The 22,658-nt window shown below is 38.4% G+C and overlaps 1 protein-coding gene across 11 annotated transcripts in view; it reads left to right on the top strand.

Moving 5' to 3' along the window:
• LOC123516581 overlaps positions 1–22,658 on the top strand; it is a 299,402-nt gene that overhangs the window by 67,009 nt on the left and 209,735 nt on the right. For 8 of the 11 annotated variants that reach the window (XM_045276093.1, XM_045276099.1, XM_045276098.1 and 5 more), the window contains exons 2-3: positions 457–615; positions 10,945–10,998. The exons of 2 other annotated variants lie outside the window; for them this stretch is intronic. The gene's annotated coding sequence lies outside the window, so the exon portion shown is untranslated. The remainder of the gene's footprint in view (positions 1–456; positions 616–10,944; positions 10,999–22,658) is intronic. One more of the 11 variants, XM_045276094.1, reaches the window with a different exon arrangement.

Consider the following 22,658-nt stretch of genomic DNA (forward strand, 5'->3'; position numbering starts at 1 on the left):
GAATGAATGGATCTTAAGAAAACTTTGATCGAGACTTTCACGAATTTATGTTTTCAATTCTTTAACTCAAAAAGTTCATTATTCTTTTCACTGGTTTTCTCCAAGCTAACACTAATACTCTGAAACATTACAAAACCTTATGGATGGGAATGATACATGAAAATATGTAGGCATACTTTATAAGGAGACTGTCAAGTATTAGTCTCATAATTTCTTGCAACTTCCTTTATTTTCATACTTTCAAATTATGTTCAGATCCTCAGGCGAACAAGATCAGTCTACAGGTGTACTAAAAGAAACTGTCACTGATCCTCATTTTTCTTCATCTTTTCTTTTTTATCTTGTTTTTCTTGTTTTCATTTTCCTGTTTTCTCATTACTTTTCCCTTTTTCATCTTTTTCTCATATATTTTTTTGCTTTTCTTACCTTTCGCTCATATTATGTTCACATCCGCAGGCAAACAAGATGAGTCTACAGGTGTACTAAAGAAGACTCTCCCCAATCATAGTTTAGACTGAAAAAAGAGGGAACAGAAGGCCCACATCACTACTTACGACACACATCCTGGCCTGCGCAATGTTAACCAAATAACTGTATCCATATCCGCATTCAGAAGTACGTGGCATGTACCCTTCCTCTCTTCTCTCTTTATATGGAATAATAACTACATCAGGTGCGCGCTGGCAGTTACTTAGTTATGTGGCGCGCTTTATTTATCATCCCTTGTCTCTGCTCCCAATGACAGGCAAAGAAAGTATGTAGATTGACATTAATTTATACGATGCAGGAGGAGTATTATCTTTTATGCAGCGTAATGTGCATCGATTAATTCTCTGTTAATCAATGCAGTAGTAGTGAAGGGATGTGTGTGTGTGTGTGTGTGTGTGTGTGTGTGTGTGTGTGTGTGTGTGTGTGTGTGTGAGTGTGTGTGTGTGTGTGTGTGAAAATACAGATATAAAGGTAATTGTTGCTTTTAGAAATAAATAATTACATTTCACTTTTTTTTTTCTCTCTTTTAGATTCAGCTTTATAAAAAATTCAACTTTTCCTTGATTCCTGCATTTGAGTAAAAGAAAAAATAAAATAGAATAGAAAATAACCTTAATATACGTAGCGTCGAGGACAATACATTATAATTACAACAGGTGACACATCGAGCTGAGGTGCGGCGTCCTTAAGTGCTCGAGACAGAACACTACAGCTGCATTTTTTATCCATTTTACGACCGAGCGTATCGCATCGAAGGGACGTTCTAATCTGCCTTTATAATTTGATATATATTTTTTCTCCCACTTTCGCTCCCAGGGCATGTTAGTTAATGGTGCATATATATGTAGTTACGTATGCTAATTCATGGGCTTCTGTATGACCGTGTACGTTTATTTTATGCCATGAGAGTAGTTTTGGTCATTTGCAAATAGGTGTTGCGAATGGGAGTGGATGTTACGTATGGAACTATCCTTGTGACTATATTGACAATTGCGTTATGTGTGAGAACTGCTGTCGGTGTTTTATGTTTGTTAATATGGAAATTGGCGGCCAAAAAATGCTGCACATGTTGAGATGAAGAGTGTGTGTGTGTGTGTGTGTGTGTGTGTGTGTGTGTGTGTGAGAGAGAGAGAGAGAGAGAGAGAGAGAGAGAGAGAGAGAGAGAGAGAGAGAGAGAGAGCAGACCAGCACGCATTGAATACCTGCATTGCGAATCATTTCTCATGCAATTTCCTCAAACCCAGACCATATTAATTGCTGCTGCTGCATTACTAACCGAACAACGAATGAGAGAGAGAGAGAGAGAGAGAGAGAGAGAGAGAGAGAGAGAGAGAGAGAGAGAGAGAGAGAGAGAGAGAGAGAGAGAGAGAGAGAACTACTCAAACCAGCCTTAAAAAACATAAAAAATAAAAAATGATAAAAAAACGAATAAAACAATAATCATCAACAATTCTCAAAATATTACGTTTCAATCAATACTCTGAATGCAATTTCTATTAATTACATCATCCCTTATTTCCCTTGAACCACTCCTTTCCTTCTCTCTCTCTCTCTCTCTCTCTCTCTCTCTCTCTCTCTCTCTCTCTCTCTCTCAATCCAAGCGCTCGTCAGCTCACAAAGATGGAGTCGAGGCGAACAATGCGGTATATTCCTCAGCAAATCTCTTTATGGACTCTTGGATGATGCATGGAGAAACTTGGAGCGTGAGTGTGAAATCGCCAACATGCAGGGACACAGGGGTGGAAGCAGAGCGTGTGTGTGTGTGCGTGTGTATGTACTGTATGTGTGTTTGTCGGGCGGCTCTGAGTTATGGTCAAGCCGCCACTAAGGCCACAAAGAAGAAACGGTTCGAGAGGTCATAATAAAAGTCCATCGGGAGGAAAAAAAAAAGAGAAGAATCTACGTGAATCAATTGTTATTTATATTCTCGCACTCGTACCTACACGCAGGCAGGAAGGCAGGGAGGTAGGCAGGGCGAGGCGGAGTGAGACGAGGCAGTGTGTGGAGAGTCTTAGGTAATAGTATCGACACACTCTGCTGGTGGTACTGACTGGCTGGCTGGCTGGTTGGTATGGTGGTGGTGGTGGTGGTGGTGGTGGTTGCGTTGTCGTCTGAAAGGAGCACACGTAATTGAAGTCGAGTGTTCGTCATCCAACTAGGGATTAGAATCGACGAATTACATTTAGTATTAATTCAAATCGACTCTTTTCCCCTTCCCACCTCCTTCTATTTCTCTCCCTCCCTCCGTCTCCTTCCCCCCCATCTCTCCCTTTCTCGCGCTCTCTCTCTTTACTCTGATCCTTCTTTCCTCTCCTCTCTCTCTATTTTCTTCTACCTTTATTCCCTCACTAGGACAGGCATTTCGAAAACCATGTGTGTGTATGTGTGTGTGTGTGTGTGTGTGTGTGTGTGTGTGTGTGTGTGTGTGTGTGTGTGTGTGTGTGTGTGTGTGTGTGTGTGAGACAAATATTTTCTCCCACTCACTACCAGGTTAACACAATGCTTATGCTCTCACTTCATCATTCTTTCCCTCCCTCCCTCTCTTCGACTCCCTCCATCGCGGGTGTTCAGTGCATGCATGTGTAGTGTGGTCTGTGGGAGGAGGAGGAGGAGGTGGAGGAGGAGGAGGAAGAGGAGGAGTTGTCGTGAAAGAATGCATAAGGTGGTCGCAGTTTGATTTCTTTATTGCGTTCTCTCTCTCTCTCTCTCTCTCTCTCTCTCTCTCTCTCTCTCTCTCTCTCTCTCGACGACGCATTTTACTCAATTCTTACGTTAATTCTGTTATTGTTTATCACGGTAGAGGAAAACTGTGCCATTTCTCAAGCAATCTATGTGTTAATACGTGGCAGACTGTCCCTCATCGCTGTGTCCCCTTCGTCAAAACCACCAACACCACCACAAGCAGTACCGCAGCCATTATAAGCACCACAAACACCACAAGCACCACACACTTAAATATGCCGCTGTTTGTTTACCACCAGCCTCTCCACGACCGCCACGACCACTGGGTAGGCACAACACGACCACTAGCACCACCACAAACAAGGATATTAGTAAAAGCAAGTAGGACGTTCACCAGAAAGATGTTCACACAGTAAGAGAAGTAGTAATTTGGGACTTTTATTTATTTCGTTAAGTATTTTCTTTTCATTATTGTCATCATTTTTTTTTATTATGTTTATTACTTTTAGTTCTTATATATGGAGCTCTCGTTTCATTTCTGCATTTTTTTTTTTTTTCCGCCAACAAGTTGACGTGTTCACGAAGATTGGAGCATGGAGACATCTCAGAAAATAACTTGGATTATTCATGTTATCCTATTCCTTTTTTCCTTTTTTTTTTGGGGGGTGGGGGAGAGTGACGAAGGCCAGAATGCTATTTAATCAAACATTTCTATCCTGTTCTGCATTTAGAGGGAGTGTGTGAAGCAGACATTTGTTTATTTTTTCCATATACGCAAAATATATAACTCCTTGAAGTATATTAGATAAAAATAAAAAGATAAGGAAAGAGAACAAAAAGAAACTAAAAAAAAAGGTGAATATATCTGATTGCAATATAGTGGTAGTGGTGACGATTTTAGTGAAGGCAGTGGTAAAGTAAAACTCACAGTGACAGTCTGTAGTCTTGATAGTGTGAAAGACTTACTCCAGTGAAGGCAGGTGCGTGTGGTGACGGATAGTGGCTATGCTGATCGACTGTTTGCTAAGCCAGACCGCCACACACATACACTGCAAGGTCTGCTTTGGGGCTGAGGGTTTGCCATCTTTGTGTCTGGTGTTAGTCTGCATCTCCTTATCGCTTTGCTTAGTAGGTGCTCTGTGTTTTGTTATTTATACATGTAAAGTTATTGGTTAGTGGTTCTTTATGCTAGGTTAATCTCTCTCTCTCTCTCTCTCTCTCTCTCTCTCTCTCTCTCTCTCTCTCTCTCTCTCTCTCTCTCTCTCTCTCTCTCTCTCTCTCTCTCTCTCTCTCTCTCTCTCTCTCTCTCTCTCTCTCTCTCTCTCTCTCTCTCTCTCTCTCTCTCTCTCTCTCTCTCTCTCTCTCTCTCTCTGTGTCTCTCTCTCTGTGTGTGTGTGTGTGTGTGTGTGTGTGTGTATGTGTGTGTGTGCATAGCTAAGTAGGTTGATAGGTTAGTACTTCATTTATTTACTTACTTGTTTTTATATATAGCTTGCTTTGACTTATTTATTTATTCACCTGGTGGAAACGATTCATTGGGCTGTTAGTAGAGGACTGATTCGAGTTTCTTTCTGTATTTATGTTTATTTATTGCTTATGTTATTTATTGATGTGCATTTCCTTCCATACAGCGTCTCAAAATGATAAGATGGAGTTATTTTTTTTATTCACTTATTTACAATATTCTACTTACATTTTTTCCCTTTTTTTTTTTGCATTTCTTCATATTTTACATTGATTTTTTTTTCATAATCAACTATTTTATTTATTCCTTTTTTTATTGACTTTTCTACAGTATTTTACTTAAACTTGTATTTTTATTCTACTTTTTCCTGTATTTCTTCATATTCTACATTGATTATTTTCTTTCTTTCATCATCAACTATTTTATTTACATATGGCCACAGTTTATGCCACATCTGTTTGGTTAGACTTTTTTTTTTTTTTTTTTTTTCTTGTTGGTATTTTTGTTGCGTGTGGTCTTTCCATTTGTCTCCACAAGTTTCCTTTGTTTTCACTATTGCATGCCTTTCCTTGGCTTTTTTCTCTCTGTTTTTTTTAGGAATTCTCTCTCTCTCTCTCTCTCTCTCTCTCTCTCTCTCTCTCTCTCTCTCTCTCTCTCTCTCTCTCTCTCTCTCTCTCTCTCTCTCTCTCTCTCTCTCTCTCTCTCTCTCTCTCTCTCTCTCTTCTCTTAATAGATGTTTGTATTATTATTATTATTATTATTAGTAGTAGTAGTAGTAGTAGTAGTAGTAGTAGTAGTAGTAGTAGTAGTAGTAGTAGTAGTAGTAGTAGTAGTAGTAGTAGTAGTAGTAGTAGTAGTAGTAGTAGTAGTAGTAGTAGTAGTAGTAATGATAATGGTAATTAATAATAATAATGATAAAAATGAAAATACTGATATTAATATTGTTATAATTAAAAACAATAATAGAAATAGTAATAATAATGATAATAAAAATAATAATAATAATAATAATAATAATAATGATAATAATAATGATAATAATAAATATGGTATTGATAATAATAACAATAATAATAATGATGATGATGATAATGATAATAATAATAATAATAAATAATAATAATAATAATAATAATAATAATAATCAGTAATGGGTGCTGATCTCAGCATTAACAACAATAATGTAACAGCAATGGAAATAATAATAATAGTAAATCCTCACCACTCATTATGTTTAGATTATTTTTCCTCTTTTGTGAAATCAAGTCATGAATAAAGAATTATAATAATGATAATAGCAATAATAATAATAATAATAATAATAATATTATTATTTTCTTTATTACTACTGCTAATAATAATGACATTAGTAATAACAATAGTGATAATAATAATAATACGTAATAATAGTAATAGTAATGATAATAAAAATAGTAATAATAATAATAATAATAATAATAATAATAATAATAATAATAATAATAATAATAATGTTAATAATAATAACTGCTAATGATAATTATCATTGATGATAACGGCGGTCACAACTACAGCGGCAACTACAACAAGTACAACAACGCTAATAATAATTCCTCAACAGTCATTACGTTTAGAGCATTTGTCTCCATCGTTGTGAAATCGAGTAATGAAATGTAGTGTAATGAATCACTTTACTAATGTATTATGTTTCAGGGAACACTTTTACACACAATACGCTTGTCCGGAATACTCCCTCACGCCTGATTCACCATTGTTATATTGGAAGACAATGATCATTAAATATTTATAATTTGATAACTACGTATATTTCCTCAAGCTGAAATATATAACATGGCACAAGTTAAAAGTGTAGTATAGCACCACTAACATATCTAGTAAAAACTTTTAGTGTTTATAGTGTAGATTTATGTTTCTTCAGTTAAATAAACCTACTTAAACTTTCACTGTTGTTTCTCACATCCTGAACTGCTAACCCTCTGTGACGTCTTTTCTTGTTCGACAGATGCCTCGAAACGTTTTATTAGTTAGAAAATGCAAATTGTTTTTATTTCTAATCGCCTTTCTTATAGATGCTTATACAGATTTCATACGTTATTTCTAGCTGTTTAGTTTGTTGCATAGCGCAGTGGTAGGTTTAATTAAATAGCACGTCTCCTTGTGGTGTTGTGGGTGAGTGCTGACTAGGAGAACCTGCTAAATGTAACAAGCAACTGACGTGAAATTTTGCGTATTTTTAGATAAGATAGACCAAGAAAATGCAGAGAATGATAATAATAATAATAGTAGTAATGAAAAAAAATAGAATAAAAAAAAAAAATAAAAATAATAATAATAATAATAATAGTAATAATAATAAAGGCCATTGAAAATAGAGAATAATTTACAAATGACAATCTAAAGTTTAATAAATTAGAACGTTGGTAATTATGAAAATGTAAAATAATAACTTTTTTTTTTCCTTCATATAACAATGAAAATATAAATCTGTGTTACGTGCCACTTATGGAATTAAAAGAGGTGACAATTTGAACTTAAACTGACCAGAACATTGTTAATCACGAAGAATACTATGAATGAGCCTCACCGTCATAAATCTCCGACGACCTTTACCTTCAAACTCCCAAACACGAAGTAACATTCACAGTAACCGGAATATCATAACACTAAACTGATTAATAATTGAATCAAAGCAAGGCAGATTACAGGGAAGTGCAGAACCGTAACGAACCTTTAATTCCCAAGCAAGAACGAGGAACTAACTAAAAGTAACTAAACTCGTTCAATCCTCGCCTGAATTACGAGCTTGAGTTACGAACAACGAGGTAAAAGAAAGCATGACCCATAAAATTATAGCGTGAATGAAAGGACTGTAAACGTACACCTCGCCTCGTGCATCTTTACGGCGAGAGTTATGCTGAGATTCTCGTCATTACCACTTGCGTTACTCAGAAAAGGAACGCTTTGTCACGGCGTCGCGTGCACTCACAGGGAGAAGAGAGACACCGTGTTATTTTTGCCTGCAGAGAAAACTAGTCATTAGATGCAATACAAGTCAAGGAAGAATGCGAAGGAAATAACGTTAAGATTAAGAGGGTAATTTCAGAAGTAGGAATGCCCGGGGAATAAAGTGAAAATTAACAGGGTGATTCCAAAATAGTGAGGTTTGTTTAAGTTACTCCCATGTCCTGCTTAGAAATTTTCATGTTTTTTTTTCACTACTACCTAAATTTTTTTTTCCCATAATCAGTTAAAAGTTTAAATGCTTATTTTTCTTTTTTTTTTATCCCAAATTCTTTGTAACTTATAAAAATGACAAGATTAGCCTCTTACTTGTCTCTTTATGAGTAAGTGTGTCTATGCAAGCATTTCTTACAGTGCTTTGAATAATGAAAGAGTCAATAAAGAATCTGTAAAGCCAGTGCAAAACAAACCGTTCCAGCATTCACCAGTCATCAGACGGAAATGTGAGGATTTAGCTCAGAAGACGACGACATTTCCTCTTATCTATTCTCATTCGTTTCTCCAGTCAGAAATTTTCACAGAACGAGTCTTGGAAATCACACGGAAGCTAAATCTTTTCTTGGAATTTTCTTAAACTTACAAATTAACATCAGGCAGGCCCTTCCATTTCTTTGATCGAGCCTCTTGATACTTGCTCATGACGGCTGTGATTAGCTGAAATGATTATATTGGTCTATGAAAAGAGACAACGATGGAGGAGAGACAGAGAACCAAGAGAGAAGGAATCGAAGGAGACTAAGCACTATGTAAACGAACAATCAGTGTGTGTGTGTGTGTGTGTGTGTGTGTGTGTGTGTGTGTGTGTGTGTGTGTGTGTGTGTGTGTGTGTGTGTGTGTGTGTGTGTGTGTGTGTGTGAACAATATGGTAATCACACAAGTTCTCACCAGCAACCATCACCACCATCATCTAAGAAATAGACTGGGAGGGAAGGGATAGGAGGGAGGCAGGGAGAGAAAGAGAGAGGAAAGGATGGTGGCAATAGGGAAGGAATAATACGGTTAGGTATGCAGGTAGAGCTAAGGGAGAGGAGGATGAGCAAGAAGAGGAGGAGGAGCAAGAAGAGGAGGAGGCAGGGAAGCAGGTAGGGTATGAGATGGCTAAAGGAAGTGGAAAAGGCTTTGAAAACAGGGAAGGAGGGAGATTTGGAAGCAGAGAGAGAGAGAGAGAGAGAGGTGGATTTTGGAAGGTAGCTAAAGGTGATAGGAAGGTGTGGTGGAAGGACGTACCCATGTTTACTGTGCCTTAGGCTTGCGTCATCCTCGCATACTAAACGCAAAAAATGACTAGTTTGGCTCCAAGACCTCTCCTCAATTTCAGTGTTTATGCCACGTTGTTGATGCCTTCCTATTTACGAGTAAGCTGATGTGGTGCAAACTGCCGCGTTGTTGCTCTTATGAAACGGGAAGGGGAGGGACTGCAAGGGGAGGTAGGTGCAGGAGTAGGAGGAGCAAGGTGGAAGGTAGTTAAAAAATTTCATCTCCTTTATTTTAATTTTTATTTTTTTGTCCCTCAGCACAAAGTCTTGAGCCTGGGTCGTGTGTGAGTGAGGGGAGGGCCGGACAGAGGTGGTGTTTTGTAGCTATTTAGAATGTTTGTGTGGTTGGGTCGTTGTATTCGGCCATTTTGTTTGTCTTTTGTTGTTTACTATTTTTTTTATATATATTTCTTTTATCGTCCGCCTAATGTGTACTTTCATGGTCTCTAAACGCGCCTGTGCAGGGTTTGTAAAGGGAGGGAGCACGCGTAATGATGATAAATGAAGGATAATGAATTTTGATGATGGTAATATAAACATTTATATATATTTCTGAGAGTACTTTATTTTATCGTATAGATATTTTCCAATTTTTTCGTCAGTTTGTTGATTTTGACGTTTTTACGACGCTAAAAGAGGATTTTGGGCAACGATAAACTTCTCTTCTTATGGGTGTTGATTGTTTATAAACTACCATTAGAAGATCATAAAGATCCCAGCTACAGGTTTACAAGTACATTATTGCGAAAAGTGTTAATATTTACACGTAAACATAATAAGAAATTAAATTCTGGTAGGCAATATTCTCAAAGTATTCCTCCTTACTGCTCAGCGTGTTCCTCCAAGTACACATCGCGCTTGCATCTCCTTCAGTGCCCCCACCTGGTGAATGCCTGCCGCCTGCTGCCAATCCTGCCTCTTGTACTCAGAACATGTCACCCCACCAATCCCCTTTGTCTTGTTGTGTTCCTTGGGTAACTCCACTTGTGAGGTTCTTACTTCTCTGATTCTATATGTTGCTTTTTCTTTCCTTCTCTTTTAGTTGTGGTTTGAGCTTGTTGGTGTGTGGGATTCGTCTTTTTCAAGTCCATGTTGTTGATTTATTATTATTATTGTTATATTTTTTTTTCTTTTGCATTTCTCTCAATCAGTTGTGTTTTGTGTTTGAGCGAAATATGATGGTCTCTTTTTAAACATGTGTTATTGTATATATTGTTTCTCATCCGCGTTTGTATTTTAATATACGAGTCTTTTTTTTTCTCTCCCTTTATTTTTATTATTTTTTACAATGTAGTTTTCTTATTCTTTTCTCCTTCCTTAGTCGTGTTTTAAGTTTCACTGTTTCATGTCTCTTTAAACTTTACATTGCCTATGTTGTTTGCAATTAGTGTTTGTCATCATGCAAGTCATTATCTTCTTGTATCTCATTATCATTTTTATCTCTGCATTTTTTTTTTTCTTATTTTGGCAATATTTTGTCATGTGACATCTGGTGAGGTTTTGTTTTGAGTCTTCTTCCTACTTATCTTAGCAGCATTTGCCAGTATATAAGTATTTAATATTATGTCTTATTTTATTTCCAACAGTCCGCTTCCATTTTTCCTCACTGGTACAATTCTAGAGAATATTACAACCTTGATAACTCAATTCAACTCATACCTGTATCCTCCTTTTCATACCTTCCTCTCAAAAAACTCCTTATCTTCTCCACACGAATACTTTTCCTCTTGTAATCTTCATCCATATGCTCCTGAACTCCCTTTCCTTACGTACCCATATCCCATACTTACCACCTTTACCCTGTTTCCTCCCCATACTCTGCATCCTTATCTTGTCGCACTCTATATCCTGTATACCCACATCCTTCTGCATACCCTTCACTTTCCCTCGCGCCAGATACCGTTTTTTCTCCCTATACACTTAATGGCCAGCTGTAGTGCTAAATAAGGTGATGAAGGGAGAGGTGCGGCTGCCTCCTGTAGTTTAACATATCAGCTGCATCTTTATACCCCGGTTCTCGTCTCTTTCCAGGCAAGTTTGGACCTCGGCGGGCGCTGATCTGGGCACCTCAAGGCCGTCTCGGAGGTGAGTGTTGTCAACCCTTGGTGGTGGTGGGGAGGTCCCTGTCAGAACAAGACGCTGCGTTAGGAATGCCGCCCGTCTGGTTATCTCCTCTTGGGTCTCAGGAGGGATTAGATTTCACGGAGCTTTACTGTCACCTCACATCCTCCTGCAGCGTGTTGAAAGTCCTGTGGGGGAGGTGGAGGATTCGGGAGGAAGGGTTGGTGTTCACGGATATTGCTGCAAAAAGTTTACTGCGTCCATTGTTCTAATAGCGTGTCCTTCTTCATGCTGGCTGGGAGGTCTCAAGGTACAGAGGATACGGGACCGCCGGTGGTTAGTTAACAAGGTCCTAAAACTGACAGTCATGGGAGGTCTTGGTCATGTATATTCGGGTTGTTACGTTGATTAGAAACGAGTCCCCACGCATATGAATTTTCACCTGTCAGCCACACCTGTGCCATTGCGAGACGTATAAGTGCTTTTTGGACCATCTTGGACCCCGCTGCCTCTTCTCCTTCCTGCAAAGTTATTCGTGTTCATCGCATCTTCCCATTCCAAGTGAACGCATTCACCGGATTGAAATTGCTTCGCTTCAGGACGCGTTTTGCAGCCACCGCCATTCCGCCCTCTCTTCTTCCTCGGTTCCCTTACTCTCCCCACACGTGCACGGGCGCCGCCACCCTGCGTTATGGTCCTTCCCTCGCGTCCTTCATGGCGGGTCAAGCTGAACGTTGTATAGCTCTGTTCGTTCCAACAAATTGACGCGCTAGTTTGCGTACTGTTATTGCTTCTAAGATAACAGAGCGTTGTGAATGCTCCCTGCTGCACTGCTCTGCCGCCTCAACCTTCGCTCTTTGCATTGCTGCGGGAAACGTTCAGATATTCACAAGGGATAGGTTGAGGTGTTGCAGGAGCAGGTGGTTGTTACGCAGACAGGTAACAGTGGGGGACTCAGGGAATCAGAATTTTAGGTATGAAAGAAAAAGAATTGAAGTTTTTAAATGACATTCCAGGAGAGACAAGAAAATGATTGATGAAGAATTTTATTGAAGAAAAAATGCAAAAGGAAAATTTGGTTTATGTAAGTGTCTTAAGTTTAAATGTAGAGATGAAATGCTGAGAATTGAAGGAAAGGGTTGGATGAAGTTATATATTTATTTTATCGCGAGAATTTTCTTAATCATTGCTCTGTTTGAGAAGACGTTAAGTTTGTAATTTCAAGTTTGTAATTCATAGACCGAAGTTTATGTTCATATCTACTTATTTTTCTTTTATTATCTGTATCATCCTTTGCATTTTCCTTTCATTTTTACGCTCCTAATATCTAGAAATCTTAGTGCACCCACCTCACTCATCCATTGAACCATCTGTCCCTCCCTCCATCCATCCATCCATTTATCCATCGAAGTTTATGTTCATATCTACTTAATTTCCTTTCATTATCTGTATTATTCTTTGCGTTTTGTTTCCTTTTCACTTTCCTAATACCCAGAGATCTTAGTTAACTTACCTCACTCATTCATTCAACCATCTATCCGTCCATCTATCCATTTATGTGCAGATCTACTTATTTTCACTGATTTTCTGTAATATTCTTTGCATTTTTCCTTTTCACGTTCCTAATACCCAGAGATCTTAGTTTACTCACCTCACTCATCCATTTATCTATCTATCCCTCCCTCCATCCATCCATCCATTTATCCTTCTCCTTCCTACTATCCTATTCTCTTCTTCCTACTCACCATATGTTTCCTTTTTCCTCAGGCACCATAGGCTCTCAAGCGTGCATTCATTCCGCCTCCCTCTCTGCTTTCTTCCCCTATTTATTCAAGAGTAAGTATTAAAAGCTGTTTACACGTTCGTCTCCTCTACAGTCGTGTATGTATCTTTCATCACACCGTTTTGTTTAGAGAGGACTTCACACACACACACACACACACACACACACACACACACACACACACACACACACACACACACACACACACACACACACCATCTCAGCATTTTGACATGGATTGTTCAGAGTTAAACATTACAAGGATACCAGGCCTTCTCAGTACAAGAGCTACTAGTACAAAGAATTCCTGTCTGCGTGTCCCTAGCTGGGGGTAAACTGAGACTTTTTATCAGCACGGATGGTATGTTGGGGCAGGTGGTAGGTGAATAGGATTAAACAGTGACTAATATATTCTTTCCGTAGTCAGGATAGAGTGTGATGGAAGGGAAGAGTGTCAAGACGCTTCTTTTTTTTTTTTTTTTTTATTTATACCATGTGGGTTTTTCACGGGAATTTATGGGCTAAAGGGGAAACTAAATACTCTTTAACTGTATCGGCCGTCTTTTTTGTTTTCATTATTCGGTATGTTTTTTTTTTTTTCAGGTAGTGGTAAGATGTGCGATTTTTATATATTTTCTTCTTTTTTTTATTGTCCATAGCTTGCCTCCTTGATATACAATCAAGAAAAAGAAAGTATTTCAAAAGACACCACTAACAACAAAAAACAGTGATGAAGTATTATCAAATATCTTAGTGTCTATAGTTTTATTTTTATGTTAGGACTGCAGTGGTATCATATTATCCTTACCATGCTTTAGTGGACTATTTTCGCTTTTTATGTTGTTCTCGGCGGCCAGCTCTGTATTCCATAAAGTAGAAAATACAAACAATCACTTTAAGCCCTATGTATCATTAATCCTGTAAACATCAGGCTCTCCTATTTATCCTCACCCTGTCTGACCGTCTGGCAGATGCGAGTTTACCTCAATCTTTATTTTACGGGAAAAGCTGGCCAAGAGCAACATAAATAATAAAAATCTCCACTTAGCATCCTAATAGCATCAAGATTGTATCAGTCTGAAACATATTTTCAAAACGCACCAAATAATCGAATAAAACTTTTAGCGTGTGTGGTTGTAACATTAGCTTTATGCTTGTAATATTAGCCATCGGGGTTAGAATCATCTCAGATTGGTCAAATGAGGTAAAAACACAAGACATATTGCAATTGCATTGGATGGAAGATGTTTAAAAGCTAAGGATTTCTCACCAGGAATTCAGCATAAGGTAGAAAAATCAAAACACAAACTACTTGGCATCGTAAATATATAAAATAAAAAGTTGCACAAGTTCAGAAAATCTAAGATCCAGTTTTGTTATCTTTGAAGTCCGTTAAGTAATGAAGAACACATGCACAGCCACATCAGGGAGAATATGAAGGCAGTTGTCAGGTCAGTAAAAGATGGTAAATAAGAAGAGTTAACCACACACCACAAGTAATAAATTCCTAAGGTTAATATAAAGATGATAATCCAAGAGAGTATACGTGGAGAGCAGAGGAATGAGAGCACAGTAGGTGGGAGGAATGAGAGCACAGTAGGTGGGAGTTAGAATGCATCTTTCATACTGTCACGTGTAGACCTAACATCATACAGCCTCTCTTCGTTCATAGTGTATTTTTTTTTTTTTTTGTTTTAAAGGCACTCCGCACAAAATATAGGAGTGGTCGTCATTTTTTTTTATTTTATTTTACATTTTAAAGAGGTGAACTAATCTTCAGACTAAAGAAATTGTAATGGTGATCAAGCCTAAGAATCTTTTCACTAGTGGTTATTATTTTTTTCTGAACGCAGTGCTCTTGTTTTTCTTTTAGTTTTTTTTTTTTCTTCTTTGTGTGTGTGTGGTTCTTCTCTTCATTTGTCAACATCAAGCAAGTTTGTGTGCTGCAATTTCCTTGGAATTTAATTACTGGGATTTGACAGCGTTCGTAGAATATTTGTCGTTGTGTGTGTGTGTGTGTGTGTGTGTGTGTGTGTGTGTGTGTGTGTGTGTGTGTGTGTGTGTGTGTGTGTGACCTAAATAAATGCAAGCAAAAACAACACGATCTCTAATTACGTTTCGTTTCGGGTCTTGATGAATAATTTGTGGAAGTGACTCTTATGACTAATGGGGTACTTCCAACATAAATATTAACTCTCTCTCTCTCTCTCTCTCTCTCTCTCTCTCTCTCTCTCTCTCTCTCTCTCTCTCTCTCTCTCTCTCTCTCTCTCTCTCTCTCTCTCTCTCTCTCTCTCTCTGGCCCTCTCTCATTCTCTCCTCATCCGATATCATTTCTCATCCTCATCTTATTTTCCCTGATTAACTGAGCTTCGTTTTAACTTTGCACTCAAAATCACAAACATTTCGTTGTTGTATTCCTTGTATGTTAGATTTTTTTTTCTTTTTATCGAGTTTCTCCCTCTTAGTTCCTTTTATAGAACTATCTTTCATCAATTTCCTTTTCAATATCCTTCTGTTAAATTCTTTTGTAAATTCTCTTCCATTTCCTTCTAGGTTTCTTCCAGCAATTTTTTAATTTTCGCTTCCCTCGCTAGTTTCACTCATTTAATTCCCAATTTCTCATCTATTTCCTGCCAAGCTCTTTCTATCAGACTCTTCTTTTACTTCCTTTGCAAGTTTCTGGGATCAAACTCCTACTTTTTCTTCACTTTTCTTCTACATTCCCTGTATTAAGTTTCCACATTATTTTTATTTCTCTCACAAGTTCCTTATATCAAACCCCGCAAATTTTCGTATCTCCTTTCTTTCTTTGGCGAGCTCCTTCTGCAGTCCCAGCGACAGAATAGCTGAGTATGCAGGAGTGGCAGCACCAAGGTTCCGTTCTTCGCTCATTAACATTTCACCGCATTGAATATTTTAACAGGAATGCACAGTTAATTGCTTGGGCTCCCGGTGAATGTTTCAGGGACCCGGGCGAGGTAACCTGGAACGCTACCCAGGTAAACATTGATCTCTCCAAGTGGCGCTGGCTCATTACTTCTTCCCTACCGATACCCAGAACTCCTCTCCTCCTCTACCCCTAGTCTTCATTCTCCTCCTCCCTGGTAACGAGAGAGGCGGAGGGAGAGAGGGAGGGACGAAAAGGTATGCTTCAGGGAGGAGAAACAGGGCCAGAAGGGAAGGTGCAAGAAGAATAGGGAAGGGAAGGTAGAGCTGGAGGGACAAGAAGCCATATTCTACTTGAACGCCTCTCAGTGTAGATCGATGTTTTTCCATTGCCAGAGAGAGAGAGAGAGAGAGAGAGAGAGAGAGAGAGAGACAAACATACAAAAATAATCTATCACAGACTGATAGATAGACTGGCTGGTAGATGAAAACAAAGGAAAGATTATGTGTGTGTGTGTGTGTGTGTGTGTGTGTGTGTGTGTGTGTGTGTGTGTGTGTCTGTGTGCGTGCGTGCAGGAGGAAGAGTGATCGTGGAGGAGGGGAAGGCAAAAACCCACTACAATCCCACACCAGCAATTACAACGCCTGTGTACCATTGCAACACATAAATATTACTGATGGATGCAATGTAAACCTTAAGAGTGTGTGGAGCATTAGCAGCTGGCAGGCAGACAGACAGACAGATAGACAGACAGGCAGACAGACAGACAGATGGAATCATGAAAGAATAAACCCTCATCACCTGATCTATGTAGTAATGGAAATTATTGACAGGAGTAATTATGAGATCAAAAGTGAATACTGAAGTGGATCGAAACATGTGACGAAGGGAATTAAAGATTGTATCGGAGAGGTTCGTAAGACTATTGCAATGAAAAAGGATCGAAACTTGATTAAATTTTTTTTTAACTATACTGGAAAGGGATTTAATAGTGTAATGAAGAAATATGTAGAAAAAAATAACTCTAAAGCCAAGAAATGAAAGCTGCAACAAAAGAGGATCAAAGATTGTAATGCACAAAAAAACGGCCTTTACTAAAAAAAAAAAAAAAGAATAGTGAAAACTGCACTGAATAGGAGTATAAAGAAAAGGAACAATACCACACACTCTACTGAACACGGTGCGAATATGTGAAAAAAGATCGTGTAAGATAATGAAAAGCATCGAAGACTGTAATTAAATAGTTCGTAAAATTATTGAAAAGGATCGAAAATATAATTGTCAACCTTTGTAAATACTGTAGGAAGAAAATTACAAGCATATGTAAATGAGTAATAAAGTTAGGTACTAGATAGCTCTGTGCCTTTTGTAACTGTTCTCCATTAAGCCAGGTATCAGGATAGTAGGGATGATGGTGTTCCAAAGTCATTACACATAGTGGATACAAGTATCAGGTTGTATAAGGTTATTTATGTTCCAAGGTCATAAGGACAAGTGCAACGGTGTAAGGAAAAGTTACATGGAGATGAAGACTAAAATTAATCACCAAAAAAATATGTGCCTGTTGTATTGTATGGAGGTAAGAGATCTAACTAATGTATGCAAATATATGTATGAGACATTTTAGTTAATATTCATACTCGCTCAAAACTTTCAAGCGAGTTTCATGCTTAAAAATGACAATCAAGGAAAAGGAAAATCCTCTAAATATAACAAGGTGAAAATAGATTAATAACGTAGTTAGATTAATGATGCAGTGAACGTAATAGAATAACGTTAATCAGTGAGCGCTGCTGAGTCCAGCAAGAATCACATGAAGAGCAACATCAGGCCGTCTCTTCTGCACCGCCATAAGGAACACAAGGAACACAACTTTCTTACATTTTATTTTCTAGCTTATATTTTTCTTTTTCAATTTCTAAGGTGTGTGTAGAGTTGATGTATATAGAACAGGTTCACTTCGCGTGAGACAGGCCAGTAATAGTTCATAATTGTGAAGATGTTCACATTAGAAATAGTGAAAGCAATTGCTTGATTAATTTTGAAATAAACAATTTTGAGAAAGCAGGAATCAGATCAATGTTGTATTTGCTCAGGAAATGAGTTCGTGGCAATGGAGAATTGTTCTGACATAAAAGTTGATTGGATGAACAAATAATTTGTGCTTAAGATCCATTAAACATGGAATTGATTATTGAAATGGAGACACAGATGGAGTTGCACACACGAGACTCAGGAGTGGTGAGGGGGCAGCCCTTCCCCATGGCGGCACGAAGACGGAACTCTTAGAAACCCCAATGTCCACGTCTGGTGAAAGCATCTTCCTCTGCCGCACTGCAAGACGAGGCTCACGTCCTGTCCACTCACAGCATGAATTCATCACAATAAAACCAGACTTTCGCTGCCCAAGTCGAGCCTCACTTGTCACAGACGTGGAGTGTTTGCAACAATCTCCTAATCTTGTGGAGCTCGGAAGTGTCGGCGGCCGCTGTGTCCTTGAGCGGGATGAGGTTGACAATCGATACCCAATACCACTTACTCGCTCGCCGATTTTACAAGCAATAAATCGCCCACAGCAAACGTGCCTCCACTGATGAAGTATGAGGCTGGCGGCGTGACGTCCAAGGAGAGATGGATGTCATAATGTTTCTAGGACTTGATCAGCCTCCACGTGAGAGGCCGCCACCAAACTGATTTTGCAGCCTTGTGCGTTTCTCTCATTAAAAATTCATACAATTTTGTGTTGCTTTTTGTCAGCGTCCGTTAGTTTTTGCAATACGGAGTGTGATAAACCAACATTATGCTGCCAACATTAAGTTTTATTTATAGTTAGTAAGATATAGATTACCAGAGCCTTTTATTTGTCTTGTTTTCTTTCTTTATATCTTATCTGCCAACTGAATGTCATGACCGCTATATTATTGAGACAGTTCTTAAAGATTCCTGGGAAACAAACCTTAGGCTTTCATCGTTTCCTATAAGGAACTGTAACAATTATATATATATATATATATATATATATATATATATATATATATATATATATATATATATATATATATATATATATATATATATACATGCAAATGATAATTGTGTGTAATACAGCAGTGGTTTTCGTCTTGCCTTAGGCATTAGCATGATGTGCTGCAGTAAATATGTTTCGTCTTCCTTGCGTTCAGGAAACTAAGGTGTTTGTTAATTAAGTCCATGTCGTGTCAAGATAACAACCGGGTAAAAAAGACATAATAGCATTGTATCGTTCATTAAAGGTAACACACCGGTGCCTCCATGACGAGGTATGGCCGGCTGATGACCGCGCGTCCGGACGTGAAACTGTGAGGCAAAATTGTATCAAATGCTTTTACATTAAAAGGAATGGTCAGGCATTGAATGACATGAGCTCTTTGATTTATTTTTGCTTTAGTCGGATTTCAAGCATTCCCGCAGCTTGACTCCCCCAAGGGAATGGAGCGCTGCCACCGCCACTCGCTGCAATTTCTATATCAGAGCAAATCTCTAACACAAGTGAAGTACATCCTGGAAGCCTCGCTAACACCAGCGCTGTCCTCGCTGTCCTCCCCACGCGGGATTCATTCAGGGACGTGATTATTCCCCCCTGATCGCACTCCTCTGATTCTGTTCATCAAACATTACAGTACTTACCTACTGCTCATGTGCTAAAGCGAACATCCATCTGTATTTTGTACCGAGAGACGATGATGTATATTCGAAACAAAACTAAATAACCAGATTTGCTAATGAGGTAAGGTATTAAATGCTATTCAAGTAATGATATCTGCTACTCTCTCTCACTCTCTCTTGCCTCCGATAAAGAGCAGAAGAGGAAACGAGCAATACTGGTTCTATATAGGAAAGAAAAGGGGGGGGAAATGCATTAGAAAAAATAAACATTGAAATACATAATAATCACCAATAATAACCTGTTTCCCTCATGTTTTGATGATTCTTTTCCTTTTTTTTTACATAGCATTGTTTTCATGTTGGATGGAGCCATTTTGAGTTACAATGGCCCGGATGTCAAGAATATTAAGCTGCCAGAACCTCCACGCTTCAGTAGATCTTGGCGGAGCATTGGCGACGGCTTATGAAAATGGCAGGTGTGTTCTCTGTTCTCTCCCATGCCCCTCCACCCTAATGTTCCAGCCCCTCCATCCGTCACTACACACACACACACACACACACACACACACAGGCACCAGTTACTATTTCCGGCCAAGTCTTCTTCCTCCTCCTCCTCCTCCTCCTCCTCCTCCTCCTCCTCCTCCTCCTCCTCCTCTTCCTCCTCCTCTGATTTCTCTCCCTCTTCCCCTTCAAGGAAAAAAAAGCCACTCCACAACCAGTATAAAACCCGCGTGATACATGTTCCCCTCCCCTCTGATGACTTTACCTCTCTGTTTTGCTAAGGTCGCGTCAGGTCACATGAAAAAAAGTTTGAGTTTTGTAAATCCGGGTCATGTATTAATATATCTGGGTTTTTTTTCTTTTCTGTATATTTTTAGTGTTTGATATTTTTTTTTTTGTGTGTGTGTATGGATTGTTTTACTGAATGGTGTATGAGGGTGGATATATATGTAACTTGTTTATTTGTTTATTTATTCATTCTGCTTTGTGTTTTCTTGTTTTTTTTTTTTTATGTATTGATGACCTCTTGCACCACCACCTCCACCACCACCACCACCACCACCACCACCACCACCACCAATAATAACAACAGCGGACAAAAGCAGCATTACTAAAAATAATCTCCAACCCAGCAATAATTGGGAGCAAACAAATAAACACACAATCAGGTAAACAACAAAAACACCACCACCACCACCACAACAAACACTACCACCACTACCACCACCACTGTAGAACCACAATCACTCATAACCACCACCACCACCACCACCACCACCACCACCACTGGACATAGGGCACATAAAGGAGAGAGAGAGAAAAAAGAGAAAAAAGGAGGCAGACAGCAAAAGGAAAAAAAAGCAGACCAGCCTAAAGGGGAGAGTTCGTAGCAGTAGCCGGGTATTCCCAGTGAGCCTGCATGTGTATGTCTGTCTGTGTGTCTGTCTGTCTGGCTGAGTGGCGAGGTATCCTACAGTATCCTATTCTATATTTCTTGATTCCTACTCCCTGTTTTCTGTTGTGTCTCCTATTTTTATTTTCATATTTCTTGTTTATTCTTTTGTTTTTAGTGTTAATTTTGTCTCATATTTCTTCATTTTCCTATTTTTTTTTCCTACAATATCCTTTACTTTGCTTCTTGATTCCTACTCCCTGTTTTCTGTTTATCTCCTATTTCTATTGTCACGTTTCTTGCTTATTTATTTTGTTTTTAGTATTAATTTGGCTTATATTTCTTCACTTCCCTGTTTACTTTTATTCCTGCAGTATCTATCCTTTGCTTCTTGATTCCTACCCTCTACTTTATATTGTGTATCCTATTTCTATTATCACATTTCTTGCCTTTTTTTTCTTTTTTGCATCTAGTACTAAATTTGTTCTCATATTGCTTCATTTTCCTGTTTTTTTTTTTTTGTTTTGTTTATTTTTACTAATTGGTTTTCATTTTCTTCCTTCAATGTCCTTAAATTCCTCCTCTTCCTACTACCTGATCTATTTCTTCCTATTTGTTTATCTGCTTTATATTTCTCTCTATGGTTCTATTTACTCTCATTTTTTCTAGTTTTCTTTGATATTTCTTTATTTTGGGCCTCTTGTGTCATAACTTTTCAATCTCGAACTCGTTTTTTTTCTCTATTTTTTTATTTGTCTGTCCTATTTCTTATGTTCCTTTGTGTTGTATTTTCTTTGAGTATATATGAATTTCCTCTTATTTGTCCACATGTCTTGTCTTGCGTATTTTCCACTCTTTCTCATATGTCCTCTTCTTCTTATCCTTCTTTTAGTTTCTCTTTTGCATGTTTGTTTATTCCCCCTGCCTATTTATCTATTTTTCTTCTATTTCCTCATTTTCTCTTCTACTTTTCCCTTCCTTTCTACCGATTCCTTTCTTTTTATTTTGCATCTCTTTTGTTATATGTCATCTTTCATCCTTCCTAATTTTCTGATCCTCCGTGTCTCTCTTACTCCTATGCGCATCTCTCATACTCCTCTATTTTCTCCCTCCTTTCACTCCTTTGTCTTCCTACTTTCTCTCCCTCTTGTATCTCACTCTTCCTGTTCTTCACTCTTATTCATATTCATCCTTCTCTCTTATACTCTCCTGTTTCAAATTCTCTGTGTTTTTCCTCATCCTTCTTCATTACCTTCCTATTCTTCTCCATATATCTTCCTCCCTCTCTACCTCCCATTTTTTTTTCACCATGTGTTTCCATTATCCTCCCAATAGTAGTATTAGTGGTGGTGGTAGCAGTAGTGGTGGTGGTGGTAGTAGTAGTGGTAGAAGTAACAGTAGAAGTAGTATTAGTAGTAAAAGTTGTAGTACATTTTTTTTTTTTATATGAAAGGAAGTAGAATTTTGTCAAGTTTCTATGGTAACGTTGTGTGTGTGTGTGTGTGTGTGTGTGTGTGTGTGTGTGTGTGTGTGTGTGTGTGTGTGTGTGTGTGTGTGCGTGTGTGTGCGTGTGCGTTTGCGTGTGTGATTCAAATAAAAAGGAGCATGATGAAGGAGAAAATATGACGTGAAGTAATGATAAGCAGGGGAGAGGTCTACTTACATAAACATTAATCTTCCTGAGTGTGCAACTTTTTCCACCTTCATTTTTTTCATGTACCTTTGGAAGTGGCCCTCAGATGAGACTCCCAAGACAGCCTAGTCATGCTCACCTGCAACGCGTATCAGATCCAGGCGAACTAAGATTGGTACTTCTGTGTCGTGGCATCTGAGAACATTAATTTGTACTTAATCCAGATTGGTCTGTGTGTGAGGAAGGCGGAGGGAGGTGATCTTATCAAAACACTAGCTATTTAGAACCTTTAGTGTTAGTGTTGAAAGACATGAAGGTAGTGGGAGATAGAAGAGATAGAGAA

Source organism: Portunus trituberculatus, chromosome 41, assembly GCF_017591435.1.
Source record: "Portunus trituberculatus isolate SZX2019 chromosome 41, ASM1759143v1, whole genome shotgun sequence".
In the NCBI taxonomy this organism is placed as follows: domain Eukaryota; kingdom Metazoa; phylum Arthropoda; class Malacostraca; order Decapoda; family Portunidae; genus Portunus; species Portunus trituberculatus.